This window comes from Bombina bombina, chromosome 1, assembly GCF_027579735.1.
Source record: "Bombina bombina isolate aBomBom1 chromosome 1, aBomBom1.pri, whole genome shotgun sequence".
NCBI classification, from domain to species: Eukaryota; Metazoa; Chordata; class Amphibia; order Anura; family Bombinatoridae; genus Bombina; species Bombina bombina.
Window position 1 is genome coordinate 1,513,074,029 of NC_069499.1, and position 24,257 is coordinate 1,513,098,285.

Here is a 24,257-nt window from a genome sequence, read left to right on the forward strand (position 1 = left end):
GAACATATCCCCTAAAGATAGCATAGCATATACCCCCTAAAGATATCATAAAACATATCCCCTAAAGATAGCATAGAACAAATTCCCTAAAGATAGCATAGAACATATCTGCTAAAGATAGGATATATCATGACCTCTAAAGAGAGCATAGAACATATCCCCTAAATATAGCATAGAACATATGCCCTATAGATAGCATATTAGAACATATGCCCTATATATAGCATAGAATATATACCCTAAAGATAGCATAGAACATGTTCCCTACAGATAGCATAAAACATATAACCTAAAGATAGCATAGAACCTATCCCCTAAAGATAGCATAGAACATATCCCATAAAGATAGCATAGAATATATTCCCTAAATATAGAATAGAACATATCCCCTATAGATAGCATAGAACATATCCCCTATAGATAGCATAGAACATATCCCCTAAATATAGCATAGCACATATCCCCTAAAGATAGCATAGAACATATCCCCCAAAGATTAGCATAGAACATATTCCCTAAAGATAGCATAGAACATAGCCCCTAAAGACAACATAGAACATATCCCCTAAAGATAGCACAGAACATATCCCCTATAGATAGCATAGAACATATCCCCTAAAGATGGCATAGAACATATCCCCTAAAGAGGGCATAGAACATATGCCCTAAAGATAGCATAGAACATATCCCCTAAAGATGGCATAGAACATATGCCCTAAAGATAGCATAGAACATATCCCCTAAAGATAGCATAGAACATAACCTCTAAAGATAGCATAGAACATATCCCCTAAAGATAGCATAGAGCATAACCTCTAAAGATAGCATAGAACATATCCCCTAAAGATAGCATAGAACATATCCCCTAAAGATGGCATAGAACATATCCCCTAAAGATGGCATAGACCATATCCCCGAAATATAGCATAGAACATATCCCCTAAAGATAGCATAGAACATATTTCCTAAAGATAGCATAAAAGATATCCCCTAAAGATAGCATATAACATATCCCCTAAAGATAGCATAGAGCATATCCCCTAAAGATAGCATAGAACATAACCTCTAAAGATAGCATAGAACATATCCCCTAAAGATAGCATAGAGCATAACCTCTAAAGATAGCATAGAACATATCCCCTAAAGATAGCATAGAACATATCCCTTAAAGATAGCATAGATCATATCCCCTAAAGATAGTATAGAACATATCCCATAAAGATAGCATAGAATATATTCCTAAATATAGAATAGAACATATCCCCTATAGATAGCATAGAACATATCCCCTATAGATAGCATAGAACATTTCCCCTAATTATAGCATAGAACATATCCCCTAAAGATTAGCATAGAACATATTCCCTAAAGACAGCATAGAACATATCCCCTAAAGATAGCATAGCATATACCCCCTAAAGATATCATAAAACATATCCCCTAAAGATAGCATAGAACAAATTCCCTAAAGATAGCATAGAACATATCCACTAAAGATAGGATATATCATGACCTCTAAAGAGAGCATAGAACATATCCCCTAAAGATAGCATAGAACATATGCCCTATAGATAGCATATTAGAACATATGCCCTATATATAGCATAGAATATATACCCTAAAGATAGCATAGAACATGTTCCCTACAGATAGCATAAAACATATAACCTAAAGATAGCATAGAACCTATCCCCTAAAGATAGCATAGAACATATCCCATAAAGATAGCATAGAATATATTCCCTAAATATAGAATAGAACATATCCCCTATAGATAGCATAGAACATATCCCTTATAGATAGCATAGAACATATCCCTTAAATATAGCATAGCACATATCCCCTAAAGATAGCATAGAACATATCCCCCAAAGATTAGCATAGAACATATTCCCTAAAGATAGCATAGAACATAGCCCCTAAAGACAACATAGAACATATCCCCTAAAGATAGCACAGAACATATCCCCTATAGATAGCATAGAACATATCCCCTAAAGATGGCATAGAACATATCCCCTAAAGAGGGCATAGAACATATGCCCTAAAGATAGCATAGAACATATCCCCTAAAGATAGCATAGAACATAACCTCTAAAGATAGCATAGAACATATCCCCTAAAGATAGCATAGAACATAACCTCTAAAGATAGCATAGAACATATCCCCTAAAGATAGCATAGAACATATCCCCTAAAGATGGCATAGAACATATCCCCTAAAGATGGCATAGACCATATCCCCGAAATATAGCATAGAACATATCCCCTAAAGATAGCGTAGAACATTTTCTCTAAAGATAGCATAAAACATATCCCCTAAAGATAGCATAGAACTTATCCCCTAAAGATAGCATAAAACATATCCCCTACAGATAGCATATAACATATCCCCTAAAGATAGCATAGAACCTATAGATATCATAGAACCTAACCCCTAAAGATAGCATAGAACATATTTCCTAAAGATAGCATAAAACATATCCCCTAAAGATAGCATATAACATATCCCCTAAAGATAGCATAGAACATATCCCCTAAAGATAGCATAGAACATATTCCCTAAAGATAGCATAGAACATATCCCTTAAAGATAGCATAGATCATATCCCCTAAATATAGTATAGAACATATCCCATAAAGATAGCATAGAATATATTCCCTAAATATAGAATAGAACATATCCCCTATAGATAGCATAGAACATATCCCCTATAGATAGCATAGAACATATCCCCTAATTATAGCATAGAACATATCCCCTAAAGATTAGCATAGAACATATTCCCTAAAGACAGCATAGAACATATCCCCTAAAGATAGCATAGCATATACCCCCTAAAGATATCATAAAACATATCCCCTAAAGATAGCATAGAACAAATTCCCTAAAGATAGTATAGAACATATCCCCTAAAGATAGCATAGAACATATCCCCTAAAGATAGCATATATCATGACCTCTAAAGAGAGCATAGAACATATCCCCTAAAGATAGCATAGAACATATGTCCTATAGATAGCATATTAGAACATATGCCCTATATATAGCATAGAACATATACCCTAAAGATAGCATAGAACATGTTCCCTAAAGATAGCATAAAACATATAACCTAAAGATAGCATAGAACCTATCCCCTAAAGATAGCATAGAACATATCCCATAAAGATAGCATAGAATATATTCCCTAAATATAGAATAGAACATATCCCCTATAGATAGCATAGAACATATCCCCTATAGATAGCATAGAACATATCCCCTAAAGATAGCATAGCACATATCCCCTAAAGATAGAATAGAACATATCCCCCAAAGATTAGCATAGAACATATTCCCTAAAGATAGCATAGAACATAGCCCCTAAAGACAACATAGAACATATCCCCTAAAGATAGCACAGAACATATCCCCTATAGATAGCATAGAACATATCCCCTAAAGATGGCATAGAACATATCCCCTAAAGATGGCATAGAACATATGCCCTAAAGATAGCATAGAACATATCCCCTAAAGATGGCATAGAACATATGCCATAAAGATAGCATAGAACATATCCCGATAGCATAGAACATATCCCCTAAAGATAACATAAAACATATCCCCTAAAGATAGCATATAACATATCCCCTAAAGATAGCATAGAAGATTTCCTGATAGCATAGAACATATCCCCTAAAGATAGCATAGAAGATTTCCTGATAGCATAGAACATATCCCCTATAGATAGCATAGAACATTTCCCCTAAAGATAGCATAGAACATGTCCCCTATAGATAGCATAGAACATATTGTCTAAAGATAGCAAAAATAATATTTGAACTATTCACACATAAACAAACTGGGAGAAAAAAAAATTGTTTTTAAGGTGCATCAAAAAATTGTACCAAAATTTTTCACCAAAAATCATATTTTATCAAAAATGTTAAATTTGTATGTAAATTACACAGGAATAGTATACACAATATAAATCATATTTTAAGTACACTGGATGTGCAAAAAAAACATCGAAATTTGTATTTACAAGTACAAAATTCAAAGTGTAATTATTTTTTATTGTAAAATGGGCTGAACGTGGGCTTTCCATGGGTGTGTATGATATTGTTTCTAAAATCCAAGCATAATTATCTAAACATTTCTGCTCTACAGATCTCGCTGTTTTTTCTTGCAACTTAAAAGATGGAAAGCAAATTATTTTTCAAAATACTCAAAACACTAACTACTCTGAAATGATAACCTATGCACATGGAAATAACAGTGCATTTAAGGTACTGTGCACAGAAAATAGTATTTTGATTTGTATTAGACGTAATATTAAAGTCTAAACATAGACCTCTGTACTTTGTCTTCCATAGCAAACTTTTACAGACAGCTCTCATTATTTCTATGGGAGACAGATAGTTCTTGCAGAGACAGTCCAATTTCTTTGATAATTGCACCAAGACCATCCCTGCGAGGCTAAATATGGTTCTTCATGTTTGTGCTTGAGAACCTTTGATCATTGGCCTGTAGACTTGAGGCCCTTCATTTTAAAGCAGCATATCAAATATTTCAAATGAGTGGCCCTATATCTGTCCAGCTTCAAGGTAATTATCATAATAATGAAAAATACCTCTCAGCATTGGTTCCATGTTGTGAATTCTGGTGATATTTAAGAAGCCTTTATTGCCCTTATATTATAAGGCTTCTCATTTGTAAGACTGAGGTCTCACCATTCAAAAATGGGATTTTATGTCTAGACAACTTTCAAGTGATTGTCTTATTAATAATGATCATCTGGCAGGAAGTGGTATTTTATTGTGGTATTGTTATAAGGGTTCATTAATTCATATCTCTGAACTAATGAAATGATACAGAAATTAAAATAAATGGGAACATAGCATAAGAGGATATTTTGTGAAATACTGAAATATTATATAGTATTAATTTTGCTCTAACTAATTTAAGTTTAGTTTTTAATTTATATTTTCTAAGTAATAAGTCAATAATTTATAGATTGTGATAGCCAAAGTCTCACCAAGCATCATAAGAGGGACTTTTCCAAAATCCTATTGGATAATTCTTCCAATAAGAAAATGGTGTCATCCTTTAGATTTTGATCTCTTTGCTGTTAAAAAATAAATCGACACTACAATTGTAAAATCCCACAAAAATATGTGTGATAAGTTGCTATTTTAAAATATTAACCTCTTAAGGACATATGACGGAATTTTTCCGTCATAAAACAATTGAGCAAACTGAAAGCTGTGTCCTTAAAGGGTTAAATTATGAGGCAGAGGAACCTTACATATTGCCAATTAAAGATAATTAATTAACACTTCAAAACAGATCTGTTAAATAAAAGGAGCTTGAGAATTCAAAAAAGATATAATACTCATATAAATAAACCATATAACATCAATTAAACTTGACAAAGAAAACTATGGTATGCACCTCTCAGAATCAATGAGATGAATCAATAATATATATCAAACATAGCAATTAATTAGTTTCTTCTGGGATTATTTCAGCTACACACCCCTTAAACAAGCTCTCTATTAGATTATTTTCTTTAGCACAATTAGAGCAATTTTCCCTTGATGTATAAACCACATCATTTTTTTTAGCTCAAAATTGAAAAATATACTTGAACAAACGCACAAGTGCTCTTTAAAATGATTCCAATTTTTTTTAAATAGTGCAACATACCCAAACAAAGAATCAATCCCCTAATTAAATAATAAAGCTATTAGTTTCTTTTATAAACAGATATGCTTTAAAACACTGCCAGGAATACTGGTATTTATGTATAAATGAGATCAAAAACATTTTGAAATCAACAGATGATAGAACTATTTAAATACATTAAACTCACAAAATCGCATAGAAGAATCCATAATTTAACAGAAAAACTACATACTGTATATTCATATGCTATTTAAAATTCATTCACCTTTAGAACTATATTAGTACTGTTGGGTATTTGGCATCTAGCTATTGGATAAGGTAGAAATGTCTTCCACAAATGATCAACAACCTCCAGCTACTGTAGATATACCCAGTGGCTTAATTAGGGTTTGCTCTACCCTAAGCATTTTGACCTGAGGGGTACATATGGATACCCGGCTAACTCTTTAAACTAAAGGAACATTATACAATAGCAGTTGCTTCCCCCTAATTTGTTCCCAATGACTCGTAATGGCAGCTGTTTGAGATATTACTCCATTAGGTTATTTTTTTTATTTGAAATACCTATATTGCTCATCAAAAGTATTGCCCATTGAGCTCAACAGCATATCCATTTACATGGATGTAGTCTGAAGAAAGTTATTTCTATCTATACACAAAGGCCAATAGTTAGTTAGGTATTGGAATGTTAAAGGGACATTATACCCAAATGTTTTATCACTTGAAAGTGATGCAGAATCTTAAAATTATCACATGAAAATCTCTATATATATAAAAGTAAGATATTTTACCTTAAAGTACACCCAGTTGCCACATCCCATTGTAAAGGGACTTTAAGCATCCAATCAGGATGCTTGTTCCAATACTTGCAAGGGTGCATGCATCTGGTATTTGCGGCACCATCACTTAATTTCCCTCTTTAGTTTAGAGAAGTTTACTATGAAATCTCACGAGATTTCAGTTAAATCCCATGATATCACAATAAAGCAAAGTGTGAGCTCAGCACTGATGAAGCTGATTGGTTCCTTTTTTATTATCATGCAGATGTCAGTAGCAGAATGATAACTGTTCAAAGAGTGCTTACTCTGGTGAGCTGAAGAAATCTTGAGGTAAATTATCTTCTTTTATACTTATGTACACGTGATATTTTCTTGACAGCTTTTTACAGCTAAGCTGCCTTACTTCCTAGTGATCTAGCATGAAAATATGTTTCTGTAATTTTCTTTAACTAGATATTGCTGTTAAGCTGTTTTTTTGGATTAGAGCAACTTCAGGGGAAGTCTTTAGCTTGACAAGTCTAGAAACAAAACCAAGACAGTGGTTAGAGATGAATAAGGTTAGCAGAGGCATAGACATGTGACAAGCTAATTGGCAGATTGTTATAATGTTAATTGTAAATTCTTTTCATACATTATTATTATTATTTACATGGCATCATTAATAACAGAGCCCTCTAACCATTTGTCTCCTATAAATGCAACCTTTGCATATTATACCTATATTTATATCGCAGCAGAATCTACAGAGCTACAAAATACTCATGATAATTATAGAGGTTGCTGATCCAGTAAGTTCCATGCTACCTAACAAACAAGCCTTGCCCTGGTTGCTAAAGTTTGCTGACCCAGTAAGTTTCTGTCTACCTAACAAACAAGCCTTGTTCTGGTTGCTAAAGTTTGCTGACCCAGTAAGTTCCATTCTACCTAACAAACAAGCCTTGTCCTGGTTGCTAGAGTTTGCTCACCCAGTAAGTTCCATGCTACCTAACAAACAAGCCTTCTCCTGGATGCTACAAGTTAATGACCCAGTTAATTAATAGCTACATAACTGCTAAGCCTGGTTTTCCTACAGGTTGCTAATGCAGTTTGTTCCTAAATATGCCATTGCTAATTATTGTGCTGGTCACCACAGGTTGATAACGCAGTTCGTTCCTGACTACCTAACTGAATTACTTTGTCCTGAATGCTTCAGATTTTTGTCCTAGTCCTTTCTGAACTATGTTATTGCCAAGCCCTGTACTGATTGTTATAGCTTGCTGAGCCAGATATATTTCTGACCAGGTAATTAAAAAGTCTACAACATGCTGATGTGCAGCATTCTGAACTATGCAATTGCTAAGCCTTATCCTGATTGCTACAGGTAGTTGACTCAGTGCATTCCAGATTATGTAATTGCCAAATCCTGTACTGATTGCTACAGCTTGCTGACCCAGTTCGTCCTTGTCTAGGTAACTGGAAAGCTTCAACTTGTTAACCCAGATTGATTGGAGATATGTAATTGCCAAGCCTTGTCCTGATGGTTCCTGACTTGGCATATGCCTCAGCATGCTCACACAGACAATTCTAAAATATATAATTGTTGAGCCTTGTCCTCACTGCTACAGGTTGTTGACTATAGCCCAGACAACATTATTGCCCAGTCCTGTCTATATTTGAATTTAATGCCTCTGTACATTCCAGACTACAACGAAAGACCCCCCCCCCCCCCGATTTACTGTTTGTAAATATGTTTAAATTTTATGCATATTCTTTAAGTAATAAATCTAAGGATTTAATCTGTTGCTATGTGTGTATTTTAGTGAGCTTATTTACGATTTCAGTGTGAACTATTTAGATTTTTTCTACCAGACTACAAGTGCCAATTCATTTTCATTTGCTATAAGTTTCTAAAACGATCTGGATTCACCTCTTATATTGACATATTCTAATATAACAAACAATAATCCACTTTTTCACCTGTTCAAAATTCCTCCATAAATTTAATCTCAGTATAACCCTATGAATTCCCAAAAATGATTTGGAATGTCATTATTATTTCTTACTATATCACGTTTGTCTAGATATTGATCAATGGTTTTACCAATCTTTCAATAAAATAATACTTCCTGACATTTTGTAGTCTTTTTTTTTTCCAGCCCTTATTCTTATTTAATTACAATAAACAAAATATATAACAAACCAAGAGTGGCCATGTTTGTTTTAAGAAAATGTATTTACTACACAAGCCATCCATTCTGTGTTTTTGGATTATGGGTAATTCTTCTTACAGATCGTTTTTTTGTTTTATCACCTATTAGAGATTTATGGCTAACATTTTGTTTTCTGTCTTAAATACAACCCACTCAAAATAATAACAAGTAATATACAAACATCCTCATGAATAAAGATAATCAGCTTTTTTGTAAACAAATTAATATAAAATTCACCAGTGGGCATTAATGTGTTATTCAGAAGACAATCAAATATATTTCTATTCCTTAAATATCAGTAATAATTTATGTAAATGGGTTAAACAACGTCAGCTACAGAGCAGCAGCGGGTTCCTTTAACAACAAAAAAAAGTCAATTATTTTTATTACAAAAATATAAACAAAAAGTCTTTACAAAAACTTCATATTAAAAAGTATGTCTGCTAAAAAAAAACATATTGAAAACCATTTCAGAAAAAAACGCAAAGTTGATACATCTTGTTCAATTACATTAGCTAGAAATTTGTTTCTAACAAATGAAACAAATATGAATCAATAAAGTAACTAATATCCCATTATTGGTTGATACCAGCTGGCTGTCTCATGCACAATTTATATATCCAGAATAATTCAGATTATTATAACCTTGGTGACTAAATAATCTTGATTTTATTAAAGACAGGAGGCGAATAATTTGCATAATTCTTTACTGAAACCAAAACAGCAGCAAAAAAAACTGAAAGGAAGAAAATAATAACATAGCAACAGTGTATAACCAATCAGGATACAGCATAGCAATAAAGAGTCCAGAACGGTCTAAGTCCTTCCTCTTTTCTTTGGTGAAGCTCTTGAAAGACTACAGAAGAACAAACATCAATAACATCCTGTGAAGAAAGGAATTTGAAGCTTTGTGGAAGATCCTAATCAAGCCTTGAAAGATGCAAGGAAAAATCCCGTCCACAGAATTAAACTGTAAAAAGAAATAAAAAATGACAATAATTGTTCTCTTAGATACAGAACTATAGAATAAAACATAACCATGAACATACATGACATCTACATATCTTTATTAGAAAACTTTTTTTTTTAAATCCTACACCGGGAGAGGCAAGAAGAAAAAAGGGTGGGAAAATATTTGCCTCTTGTCTTTAATAAAATCAAGATTATTTAGTCACCAAGGTTATAATAATCTGAATTTTATGTAAAGACAGGAGGCTTCATATTTTGCAATTTTAACGCAATAAAAGTAGCGACTCAGAAGCATGAAGAATGGGTTTAAAATAGAAACGAGAAAAAGTGGTTGAAGAAGATCAATCTGCAGCTTTAAGGATATCCTGAAGGTTACTGCCAGCTAAAAGAGCTTTGGATGCAGCCGCACCCCGAACAGAATGAGCTCCAAACGAAAGATCAATGCCTGCGGAGGACATGAGCCAACGCACCCATCTGGCTAAAGTGGGAGAAGAAACAGGGCGAAAGGGGGGAACAAAGGAGATTAGTAATTGACCCCCCCGAAGAAGGGCGGGAAGAAATCGTCCTAGAAAGGTAAGATTTCAAACAGAGAGCCACACAGAGTTGAGGATCTTCAGGGAAATATGGATCGAAGATGGAAGCTGACATGGATTTTGTGCGTTTAGAGATGGAAAAGGTAACACCCTCAGGGGAAAAGGAAATGCCTTCAACGTCCAGCACACGGATATCTGAAATCCTGCGGAAGGAAACCAAGAGGAGTAACATAGCCAATTTGTCCGACAACTGTTTAAGAGAAAGTTCTGCATTGGGAGGCCAATTCCTACGAAAGGAAAGCATGATGGAAACATCCCAAAGTTGAGAGTATCGAGCAGGAGGGGGAACTTTCAATCGTATGGCTTTTAAAATCCGGCAAACTAGGGGATGTTTTCCAACCGGATTCCCATCAACCGGAAAATGGCCCACTGAAATTGCAGAGCGGACGACATTAATGGAGCGATAAGCTTTCCCTTGGGAAAAAAGTTCAGAAAGAAAATTTACAATAAGAACTACAGGGGCTGAAAAGGGATCAACCTTCGTGCGAGAACACCAACTAACCCATGACGTCCAGGCTGAAGCGTAACATTTCCTCGTGCCAGGGGCCCAAGATTCTCAAATGAGAAGTTGAGCGTCTCTTGAAAGGCCTTCGGAAGACCATGATCCCCTGAAATCTGCCAAGCTAGCAGGGAAAGGCGATCCTGGAGAATCAGGGGATGAGGTTCTCCTTGTGGGTCTGAAAGTATGTCGAGCTGATTGGGCAGAAGAAGAGGCGGAGAAACAGCCATCTCCAGAAGAAGTGGGAACCAGGGCTGCATCGGCCAAAAGGGGGTAATTATTGTCAGGGAGCATTTGAATCTCCTGACCGTCCAGAGGGTTCTCATGATGAGCGAGAAGGGAGGGAAAGCATAAGCTCCTGATTGAGGCCAGCTCTGCAGAAAAGCATTCGAGGCCTCGCTCCCCGGATCTGGAAGCCAGCTGAAATAACGAGGCAACTGATGATTGATCCTGGAAGCGAAAAGGTCAACAGAAAAGGGACCATGTATTCTCTGAATTTTCAGAAAAATGGGGCGAAGAAGGCGCCACTCACTGGAGTCTCTCCAAAAATGAGAAAACCAGTCCGCAACAGTATTGGAAACTCCAGGAATATACTGAGCCCGGAGGGAAATGTTGCGGGAGGCACAGAACCTGAACAATTCTGAGGCAAGATCTGATAGAATCTTGGATTTCATACCTCCTAAGCGATTGATGTATTTGACTGCAGATATGTTGTCCATACGGAGGATTATGCAGCAATTCGTAAATTGTTTGGAGAAAGAGTGAATGGCAAAAGAGCCCGCCAAGAGCTCTAGACAATTGATGTGTAGCGACTGTTCCAGAGGGGACCAAGATCCCCCCATCGCAGAGGTCTCGAAAGATGCCCCACAACCCAGAAGACTGGCATCTGAGGAAAGTACAAAGTCTGGCGAGGATCCAAAGATAGCCTTGTCATTCCAGGATTCCATGTGACGGAGCCACCAGGACATCTCTGCATGGACCTCTCCTTTCAAACAAATCATCTGATGATATGAACTGCATTCTCTGAAAGATTGAATCTTCAGCCTCTGCATTGCTCGGTAATGCAGAGGGGCAGGAAAAATTGCCTGAATGGAGGAGGCGAGGAGCCCGATGATTCTGGAAAGCTGGCGGATAGATACCATGGGGGATGCCAGCACCTATCAAATTTCTAATTTGATCATGTAAAGCTTCTCCTGAGGTAGAAGGAGCAGACCTGAGGTGGAGTCTATTAGAAAACCTAGAAATTCTACTTTCTGAGAGGGGATTAAAGCCGACTTCTCCAAATTGATAACAAATCCTAGCCCTTGAAGAAGGGAGGAGGTTGTGTGTAAGTGACAAAGAAGGGAAGAATGATCCTCTGCCATGAGGAGAATGTCGTCCAGGTAAATGATAAGGTGAATACCTTTGCCTCTGAGGGTTGCAACGACGGGCTTTAGAAGTTTGGTGAAACACCAAGGAGCTGAACTGAGGCCGAAAGGCAGGCAAGTAAATTGTCATACCCTGTCGTCCCAGAGGAACCTGAGGAATTTCCGATGATCTGGGAACACTGGGACCGTAAGGTAGGCATCTGTCAAGTCTAGGCGGACGAACCAGTCCCCAAGACGGAGTAGGTCCCTGAGCATGTGGATACCCTCCATCTTGAAATGGCAGTATACCATGTAGAAATTTAAGTCCCGAAGGTTGATGACAGGACGAAAACCACCTGTCTTTTTCTTTACTAGAAAGAGGTTGCTTAGAAATCCCTCCTCTGGGTCCGCAACTTCTTCTATTGCCCCCTTGAAATGGAGAGATTGAACCTCTGAACCAATAAGGTCTATATTTGATTTTGAAAGATTCAGGGGTTTTGGGTGACCAATTTGGAAGGGAGGGCATATGAATTCCAGTTTGAAACCTCTCACTGTTTGAGCACTCCAAGGATCCTGAGAAAATAAATCCCACGAATGGGAAAAAAGGCACAGTCTGCCTGCAAAGGGAGATATTGGGAAAGAAGTCAGGAACAAAGGAGGAGTACTCACTCTGGGTAGCGGGAGGGCCTGGAGGTAAGGTGGGTCTAGGAAGGGCTGATCTGGTCCTGACAGCTTGAGATCTTGGTGGGAAGAGAGTTCTCTGAGGATAGGAGGGGTACTGTTGGAAAGCGACTGCTTGGCGTGGCTGAACCATGAACTGTTGACGGCCTGGCAGACGACCCCTGAATCTGCCGGCCCTGCCAAAAACCCGAGTGGAGGGATTGAAAACTCTTCTAAGGGAGGCTTGAATCCTATCAATAGAGGTAAAGGTGGAAACATATTGCCTCATGATATCTAAAAAGGGTTCTCCAAAGAGAAGACCCTTGGCCGAAGAGCCTGCCTCCTTGACAGCGAGAACAGCCAATCTAGGATTAATTCTCAAAAGGGCAAATCTTCTGCGTTCAGTAGAAATGACTACGTTGGCGTTGCCAAGGAAGCAAAAAGCTTGAAAGGCCCTTTCTCGAATGGCGAAAGGATCCAAAGGAGAGCCAGACAAAAGGGCTTCATCCGAAAGATGTAAAATCTGGGCTAAAGGACCAGAAGTATCCAGGAGTTTATCCTGAACTCCTCTGAGAGCTTTGTCTAAACCCTTTCTTGGATCCCTTCCCCTTCTAGTTAGAAAGGTAGCGAGTTTAGTGTCAAACTCAGGTGTTACGGATTCCCTACCAGGGAGGGAAGGTCTACGACATTCCGCACGTAACTTATTACGATCTTCATGATCGAGAGGCTTTCTGAGAAATCTCTGCAAAAAACGAGAGAGATAAGGAGCTAATGCCCAGTCCGATGACCTGGGATGTTTAATGTGTTTAGGGCTAAAGATGGGATTCCCAGCCGGGTCAAACATTTCGTCTTCTAGTTCAATATGGGAAGACTGAGAGCGAGGAGCCTCAGCCTGAGGAGCCGGATTTGGCTCAAGCTCTAGGTCAGACTGAGGATCCTCCTCCCAATCTAGCCCTGGAAAGGATTCCATTTAGTCTTCCATATCAAAATTCTCAGAGTCAGAGCTCTGAATCCCCCTTTGTGCACCCAGGGGGGAAAGGGTTTGTTTACCCAGTTTAGCCTCTGGGGAGGAGGTTCTGACACCCCTATGTGAAACGCCCGGGGGAGGGGCTTTAGATTTCAGAACCTTGCCCTTATGTGGAGCAGAGCGAGAATGAGTCTTCCAATGACGCTTGTGCGATATTGGAGGGTCTGAATCAGAGGAAGAGGATTCCTCAAAACTAAGGGACTGGGGTTGTTCCAAAACTTTCTCAGGAGGGGGTACATTATGTTTTAGGGCAGAAGCTATGGCCGAATTTATATAGGCTAAAAGATCCTCTTTACATTTCTTTAATTGATGTAAAATGAGTTTTGATCTAAATGAGAAAATAAAATATTGAAATAAAAATCAACCCCTAAGAAAACATTTTTAGTAATAAGAAAAATAAAAAATAAATAAATTTATGTTTAGTGAAAGAGGCAGGATTTGAACCCTGAACCTACAAACTTCCAGAATACAGTGTTAGCCCACCAAGCTAAAGTTAAATGAAAGCAGACATATAAATGTAATAACTTTTTTTTTTTTTTTAAATAATAAAAAACGTTACAGACAGAATTTTTTAAGTAATTGTATAGTTTATACAGATAAGAAGAAGCTGGATTTGAACCCCAAACCTTCTGCATGATAGGTAGACAGGCTAAGTAATGTGCCATTAAATCTTAACTTTAAAGCAAAATATTTTCTACATACAAATATATATTTATTGGGGATAGTTTAATAATTTATGTCCACCGATTTAGGATTTTACTTTAAAATAAATCAAACCGCCACACTCCCTGAACCAGAGCCGATACAGGCCGCGGCTCACACACCCGACCAGCTAAGCTATTAATAGCCACTGGTCAGGTGTGTGTCCACGAGATCCAAAGTGGCACCGGCTTTTGCAGAGAGGAGCAGTATGAAGAAAAGTCACGAGGGACCGATATGCGGTCCGGTGACAGGAAACGGAGCAGTCAGATTGAAAAACGGCTGCTCCGAAGCAGGGTTAGAAGGCACCTTATTTTACAGGATTGACAGTGTCAGGAACCTCGAGGGCTGCAAGGCAGCCTAGATTTCACAGAATAAAGAGCGGAGCAGTCACACTGAAAGCGGCTGCTCCGTAGCAAGAAATAAGGCAAAATTTAATAATAAGGCTAAAAAGAAAAATGTAAAGATAATACAAACAAATATATTTAATAATAAGGCTAAAAGAAAAATACAGTAAAACAAAATGTAAAGATAATACAAACAAATATGGATAACAAAATAGAATAAACTAGTTAAATAAATCCTTAGAAAATAAAGCTAAAACAGTTTTATATATATATAGAACAATAATACTTCAAAAGAAATACGTGACCTGCTGTCTTGGTAGCAGCAAAGAAAAGAGGAAGGACTTAGACTGTTCTGGATTCTCTTTTTTTGTGAGAGTTTTATTCCTGTCTCTCCCTCTAGGTGGTATTGCTACATAATCAATAATGAAAACAGAACTGTAGGATACATTAATCATATGTACACTGTTAAAGTGCCTGGCTATGGCAGACTCTTTCACATACAGAACCTGCATAATGCGATAGATGGTTCTTAAAGGGATACTAAATTAAAAAAAATACATGATTCAGATAAAGCATGCAGTTTTAAGCAACATTCTAATTTACTCCTATTATCAACTTTTCTTTGCTCTCTTGCTATCCTTATTTGAAAAAGCAGGACATTTTGGTTCCAGCACCCTGGATAGCGCTTGCTGATTGGTGGATACATTTAGCTACCAATCAGCAAGCGCAACCTAGGTGCTGAACCAAAAATGGGCCGGTTCCTAAGCTTACATTCTTGCTTTTCAAATAAAGATAACAAGAGAAAGAAGAAAAATTGATAATAGGAGTAAATTAGAAAGTTGCTTAAAATTGTATGCTCTATCTGAATCATGAAATATTTTTTTTTTAGTTTAGTATCCCTTTAAGCTAAAATTTACATTTTGTAAATTATTACAGGGATCTCGCCATAATGACGAGACATCTTAGATCATCTTCCCAGAGCAGAGAGCTTTAGATTATCGGGTCCTAAGTCTGAATCATGAAAAAAAAATTAGAGTTTACAGTCCCTTTAATTATTTTATTATTATAAGCAGATGGTTGCATGTGTGTGTTATAAAGATCTTTTTATGGTTTCTGGAATGGTATTTGAAATACACCAATGTGCAGCATGGGAAGCCAAGTAAAAAGGTCTGGTACAAAACTCAAACCGCACAACGAACTTCAAGATTTAGATATCAATCTGTTGTGGTATCCTTACCTACAAATACAGCATTATTTAGAAAGCAATATATTACACCTACAGTATACGAGCAGACATGCCTTATGCTAATCCTTCCTAGACACCCAACTTCCTTAACTTACTGGCTTTTGCTGACATCTGGTAAGGGTTCTACTCCATCTTATGCCAAAAAGTGGGCTTCAGACCTAGGTGAGCTACTGATTGACAATACTTGCAGAAGGTTTATATGAACCATACTAACACCTTAGGGGTAGATTTATAAAATATCAGACGGACATGATCCGCTGTAGCGTATCATGTCCGCCCAACATCGCTAAATGCCGACAGCATACGCTGTCGGCATTTAACATTGCACAAGCATTTTTAGTGAAATGCTTGTGCAATGCCGCCCCCTGCACATTGGCGGCCAATCGGCAGCTACCAGGGGGTGTCAATCATCCCCATCGTATCTGATCGGGATGATGCTGTCCGCCACTTTAGAGGTGATGGAGAAGTTAAGGAACAGCGGTCTTAGACCGCTGCTTCTTAACTTTTGTTTCCGGCAAGCCTGAAGGCTCGAGTGGAAACAGTTGCATTCACAGCTTTATAAATCAGCCCCTTAGTCTCTCCTAGAGTACTGGAGATGAATTGTAAGTTTATCTTCAGATGGTACAATACGCTGTATAAACTTTTTTAATTGCACTGATGAGAAGTGCTGAAAGGGGTGTGGGGAGAAGGGTAACCTTTTACATATCTGGTGGGGAAGCAAGAGAATAGAGAGTTACTGGCAGGATTTCTTAAAAAAGATAGAATTGAAATTACATACTTCCTTGTTGTTTCATGGCCTTCCCAAATTGAAAGATAAATCTAAGAAAAATGTCTTATACCTTATCTGTAATAGTGCTAAATCTCTCATTCCCAAACATTGGAAATCATCTTCAGTTCCCATGTTAGGCAAATGGAGAACACAGGTGGAGAGACCTCTTCAACTAGAGTGTTTTAAAAAATGTGATGGTAGAATTGAAATCTATGAATACATGCTTGAGTTGTGGGGATCACACTCTAACTCCTGTTAAGCAAAATTTTATTCGGTTGGACAGATATGGTGTGAGCGCCCACATTTGCAGTTGGGTACCATACAAGTGCCTTTATTCATATCATTTGTAATGTAGAGCTCTATATTTCATCCCAAGCCAGAATTCAATAAAACCCCTCTTAACCCCTGTCACGAAAACCTCAGGATTTAGCTAAGAAGGGGTTAATTCTGTGTAGCTTGAACTCAAAACAGTTATTTGTTTTTCAAGAAGAATTGTGACTTGTGTTTTCTTTGAAGTGCCAGGAGCCTCCTAAATAGCTCCACCAAATGTTATTGTGTATGCATTGAGTCACAAAGCCACTCAAGCTCTTAGTCCCAGAGATACACAGGATAGAGTTTATGGCTTAGGCTGTCAATAGAATGCATGATGCAAAACAGGGCCTCAATCACAAAAACTGACCAGGTCACTGAAAGGACATTGGTATATTATGTACATATGTGTGTGAAACTGTAATGACATTAAATGAAGGTAAATCTGTCATATCTGTTCTCAAATTGATTCTCCCAATGAAACTAGTAGATTCCTGATAGGTATATATGGAAGTGGAGTTACCTAGCAGAAATTATAATGGATTCTATAATTTCAGGCAAGAACTTAGTCTATTGAAGGTCATAAAGACAGGGGGGGTTCTTAGCCCACCCAGGAGGGTGTGGTCAGGCAACCTGATCTAGGGAAAAGAGGTATTATAATCTTTTTCAGCTATGAGATGTCATTCTTACAAGGGGAGCTGTTCTAGAAGAGTAAGAATCCATCGCTTCATGCCAGCCCCTGGCACAAATCTTGAAAACTATGAAAGTATTCAATTCTGTATTTCTCCTTTTTATTTTAAAACACTGTTTGCGTGTGTAATTTTATTTGTAACAACTTTTTATTAATAATGCATTGTGCATAATATTTTTGGCATAATAAATAATTCCTTTATTAAGTTTGGCCTTTGTCTAATAATTGAACCATGTTACTGAAAGAGACTGGAATATTATAACTGTATAATTTAGGTTATTTTCTGCTAAATTGTATTTAGAGAGTTAATGTGTAAAGTCTGGGTTTTTTCTTAGGATTTTCCCTTTGATAAATTTTAAGTGGTGGCAGTATTGGAGCTATAGGATTGTTGATTTAGTGTGGGTGGCATTAAAAGAGAGTTTTGGGCATTTCTCTTACGTCTAGTACAGACTAGGGAGTGTGGTTAACCCTTGCATCCACTAAACTGAATCACTAGCTTGCCTGGTGTGGCTAGATTGTGACCTATTGGTGACAGTAAAAGGGGGCTGATAACCCTTTCTGTGCCAAATAAGTGACTGGCGCAGGGTTGAATAACCTTGGTTCGTCACAACCCCCCTTTATTTTTTTATTTTCTTACTTACTTTTCTTTCCTATCTTCCCACATTTCTTTTTCTTTTGCGTTATACATATGTATCTATTAATGGTTAATAATGGTTGTGTATACAAATGTGTAAAGCTCACTATGGACAAATATCTAGGACTATTTCGATGTAATTTTAATGTTATGTTTTATTTGGAAAAAAACTAAAATATACAGAGCTGTTGAGCTTGCAATGAGTACGTTTGGACTATTGAACCGGACATGAGATTTCGGAAGGAAGTCGGCATCCCATCTCAATTCTCTCATAAACTCTTAATTTCCTCCATATGTAGAAATCTGAAAAGTATTCAAATGTGCTTACTTATGTCACCTTTTGTAATTCACTATTGTTTAATAAAGCTCTGAAAAATTAAAGATCTTTTTTTTAAAAAGTATTTTTTTGTAAAAGCCTATACCTTACTTAAAGGGACAGTAAAGACAAAGTTAAACTTTCACGATTTAGATAGAGCATACAATTTTAAGCAACTTTTTTTACTTCTACTAGCAAATTTGTTTTCTTCTTTTGGTGTCCTTTGTTGAAAAGTATGGAGCAGCAACATATTACTGGGAATTAGCTGGTGATGGGGGGTTGCTCATATGTGAATCTTGCTTGTCACCAGGAGAATAAAGCAAATTTAACAAATTAGAAAGTTGTTTAAAATTGGGGCTCTATATGAATCATGAAAGAAAATATTTGGGTTTGTGCCCCTTTAAGATTCGCTTTTACCGCTTATGTATTCACAAGAAAATATTGCATTTTTTTAACCCTTTGACTGATAGTTTTTTAATACTTACAAGTAAGATTTATTTTTTTTCTTGACCATAAAGATCTTGATAAGCACTTTTTCAACAAGTTGTAAAACCAGCAGATTATAGACTGCCCATCCCTTATGGGAATATAATGTAATTGCCTTGCTGTATTATTTATTTGAATAATATTTTATAATTCCCACCTACACCATAAATTCCAGGGGCTTATATATAATTACAATGATATGTGGTAACTTGACAGAATTTCTCACCAAATATCACCGCATCATTCTAAAAACACATTTAATTCTCCGCTCTCTAATTGTGACCTGAAAAGTATCTTTTACATAGGGAGGGAATGAACTGATGTACATAAAAACAAGAGCTTTACAACGAGACTAATAAGATAATTACAGTTATCCTTCCTTTACCTTAAATGACGTTTACTAGAAGCAGTAACAACACTTTCTCACCCACTACAAATCCTGAACATTTACCTTTCTTCATATCATCTCTACAAATACCAACCTAATGCCTGCAGATTCTGGTGTCCCTAATTGTTTACCAGTATCTTTGTAAACATCAATTATATAATATTTAAATATTACATACAATATGGCACACACATAATAATATACATATACATATGTAGCACAAACCCTCTCTATACACGTACACACACTCATACACACTGACATATGTATGCACACAAACACACACATACACACACATGTGTACACACACACACTCATGCAGACACACACTAATACACACTGACATGTGAACACAAACACACATACACGCACATGTGTACACACACTCACACTCATGCAGACACACACACTCATACACACTGATATGTGAACACAAACACACATACACGCATATGTGTACACACACACACTCATGCATAAACACACACTCATACACACTGACATGTGAACACAAACACACATACACGCATATGTGTACACACTCACACTCATGCAGACACACACACTCATACACACTGACATGTGAACACAAACACACATACACGCACATGTGTACACACACACACTCATACACACTGACATGTGAACACAAACACACATACACACTGACATGTGAACACAAACACACATACACACACATGTGTACACACCCACACACTCAAGCATACACACACTAATACACACTGACATGTGAACACAAACACACATACAAGCACATGTGTACACACCCACACACTCAAGCATACACACACTCATACACACTGACATGTGAACACAAACACATATACACACACATGTGTACACACACACACTCATGCATACACACACACTCATACACACTGACATGTGAACACAAACACACATACACACATGTGTACACACACACACTCATGCATACACACACCCCACACACTCATACACACTGACATGTGAACACAAACACACATACACACATGTGTACACACACACACTCATGCATACACACACACTCATACACACTGATATGTGAACACAAACACACATACATGCACATGTGTACACACACACACTCATGCATACACACACACTAATACACACTGATATGTGAACACAAACACACATACACGCACATGTGTACACACCCACACACTCCAGTATACACACACTAATACACACTGACATGTGAACACAAACACACATACACACACATGTGTACACACACACACTCATGCATACACACACTAATACACACTGACATGTGAACACAAACACACATACACGCACATGTGTACACACACACACTCATGCATACACACACACTCATACACACTGACATGTGAACACAAACACACATACACACATGTGTACACACCCACACACTCAAGCATACACACACTAATACACACTGACATGTGAACACAAACACACATACACGCACATGTGTACACGCTCACACTCATGCATACACACACACTCATACACACTGATATGTGAACACAAACACACATACACGCACATGTGTACACACACACTCATACACACTAACGTGTGAACACAAACACACATACACACACATGTGTACACACACACTCATGCATACACACACACTCATACACACTGATATGTGAACACAAACGCACATACATGCACATGTGTACACACTCACACTCATGCATACACACACCCCACACACTCATACACACTGACATGTGAACACAAACACACATACATGCACATGTGTACACACTCACACTCATGCATACACACACACTCATACACACTGACATGTGAACACAAACACACATACACGCACATGTGTACACACTCACACACTCATGCATACTCATACACTCATACACACTGACATATATTGACACAAACACACATACACACATATGTACACATACACACATTCATACACACAGACATTCACACACATGCAAAATTGCACTTTTTTCGAGCACAATATTTGCACTCCACTTGTAATATCAGCGCACACAATTGTGCACTGGTATTATCAGTGACCTGCAATGCGAACAAGAGCTCATGTTCGAATCGCATGAAAGCTTTGCGCTCACGAGAGGGCTCTTCTATAGGCTCCAAGGGAAGACTCATTCTGATGTCGTCATACACAGCACAAAACCTAAGCACAGCAAAGGGGGCAAGTCGCGCAGCGTTTGGCAGCACATTTAAAATATATACTGTATGTCTATGCTTATACATATCAACACATAAATATATATGTATATAAGCATATACATATATATTTACAGTTTTAGCACAGTCCCCATAGACCGCAATGTAAAGGCACTTTTTTCTAACAACCCACACCCGCTCACTTTAACCTCTAAAACTGCCTAGGTCAGTTTTTTTTATTATTATTATTATAAAGAAAATGCTACAATTTTTTTAAATAAAAAGCTGCAACACTGAAATTTAGGGGCAACTGGGGCACTTTTGGAAAATTAACCAGAGATCTTTTATCTGGTTAATTTTAGTAGAGCTAATTGCTACCACAAAGAAAGTGCAGGGCAAATAGCCCAGAGCGTAGCTAAGGGTTAAGGCCTGGAGGAGTGAGTGCTGCTGTGTGTGTGTATTAGTTACAATGTTGCATTGTCTTGGGAGGGGTTTACTAACCTTATAAGAAGGATGTACAGGGATTCTACTTCCTCTTTGTTCCTGTGGACTCCCAGAAGATTTTTCAGCTTAGCAGTTTGCAGCATTTTCCAATGGAAGGCGAATCTGGAGAATGGGAAGAAATGGAGTTAGAGGACGTGGAGTGGGTCGCACCATCCCCATCTGGAACTGTCACAGTGGGTCTGGGCCATGGGTCTGGGCTGTGTCTGCCTGTTTCTTCCTTGGGGGGGGGGGGTAGCCCATTGTTGTTCCCTTCTCCTGCACGGGAGAATTTAGAGGGGGATGGTGGCCCCGGTACAGCTTATCAGTCGGGTGAGTCAGAATGTAGGCCCTCAGGGGAGATTGGTCCTGAGGGGCGAGATGGAGCGCTCGGCGGTTCGGTTTTAGGGCCTAGGGGGTCCCAGGGGAGCTCCGGTTTCGGCTCCGGGGGTCCCGGTTCTATAGCCGGGGGTTCCGGTGTCGGCCTTAGGCAGGGGCCTGTAGTGGCAAGGCCCAGCAAGGCCTTAGGAGGTACGGGCACCTCGGGGGAGAGTGTCGTTGGCGCGGGTAGTGGGAGCAGTGCGGCCTCACCTGCGGCAGTGGTCCTCTCCGGGGAATCGGTTGCGGCGGCGGTGGCTCTCCTCCAGTCCTTGACGTCGGTCCTCGCGGGTGCGTCGTCGGGTCCGGCGGTACTTCAGGCCCCGGCTTCGGCCTATGATGATGTACAGGCCTCTGGTTCGTCGTCCCTCATGGCATCTAAAATGGCCGCCGCGTCGACTTCCGGCGGCGTTGCGCTACCGCGTCACTTCCGGTGACATAATTTCCGCTCGCGGCAGTCGCAATTTGGACAGCGAGCAGAGCGGATCGTTCCCCCCGGGCTCCGAAGGTAAGAAGGGAGCACCTCGGGGGGGGACACCCGCTCTTGGGGGCAAGAACGATGGGGCCCAGGAAGCCGGGGGGGCGCATGGTGGGCCGGACAGGGGGGCAGAGATGCCGAATCATGGGGCAACTGTGAGTGTGGCAGTAGGGCAGCAGGGGCCCCCGGAGGGCACTCCGGGGGCATCGCAGCAGGGTGTGCGCACAAGAGCCGCAGCTGGACCCAGTAATAAGGGGGGGATGCCGACAGGGCACCCTCCTCGCGGCCTACGTTAGGAGGGGGAAAAGCTAAGGCGGCCCCCGCACGCGCCGCGGCCCAAAGTAAAGGAAAGGCCCCCGCGGCTAAGACCGCAAATAAGGGGGCCATCCTGGCACACAGCTCAAGGGGCGAGGCCGCAATAGCGGAGCCCCAGGGGCAAGGCCTGCAGGGTATAATGACGCCCAGCAGGACTTCACCAGCACAATCTGAACAAATAGCCACAAGGGGGGCTGTCAAAAGGGGGCATGCTAGTATTAGCGTTGGCACTGGGGAAGGCTTAGAGAGCCCCGGCAGGGGACAGGCGAGACAGGCTAGGGGATCGAAGTCTCAGGGTCGGAGTAGGACTGTGAGATTTCGAGAGGATTCGACTAGCGGGTTGGCCACCAGTACGGATGATGATGTGAGTGTGGCATGCGGTGTGAGTGACAGTGACCGGGAGGGTTATCTAGAATTTGAGGAAAGGGGGGATAGGGAAGAGATGGCTGGCCCTTCCCGAGGTACTCCCCTCTTGGCTTCTATTTTGCAGGTACCCAGGACTTCCTCATCCAGCAGGGATATGGCGACTCAGAGTTCAGGAGCTCTCGTGCCTAGAGGAGTCAGCAGTGCTTCTGGACAAGGCCAAGCCACATCGGGCGCTTCCTCTGGTGAGATGCAACTTGGTTTACTTAGGGGGCGGTGTAATTCTTCCAGCTCTAGTGGGTCAGGATCTGATATAGATGGGTCCCTGGGTTTGCACACGAAAGGGCATAGGAGGATGTATAGAATGTTGAGGAAGATGAGTAAGGGCAATCACAGGGATGGCGCTGCCAGTAGTGAGGCGCAGTCATCTCAACTCTTAGGGGTTGC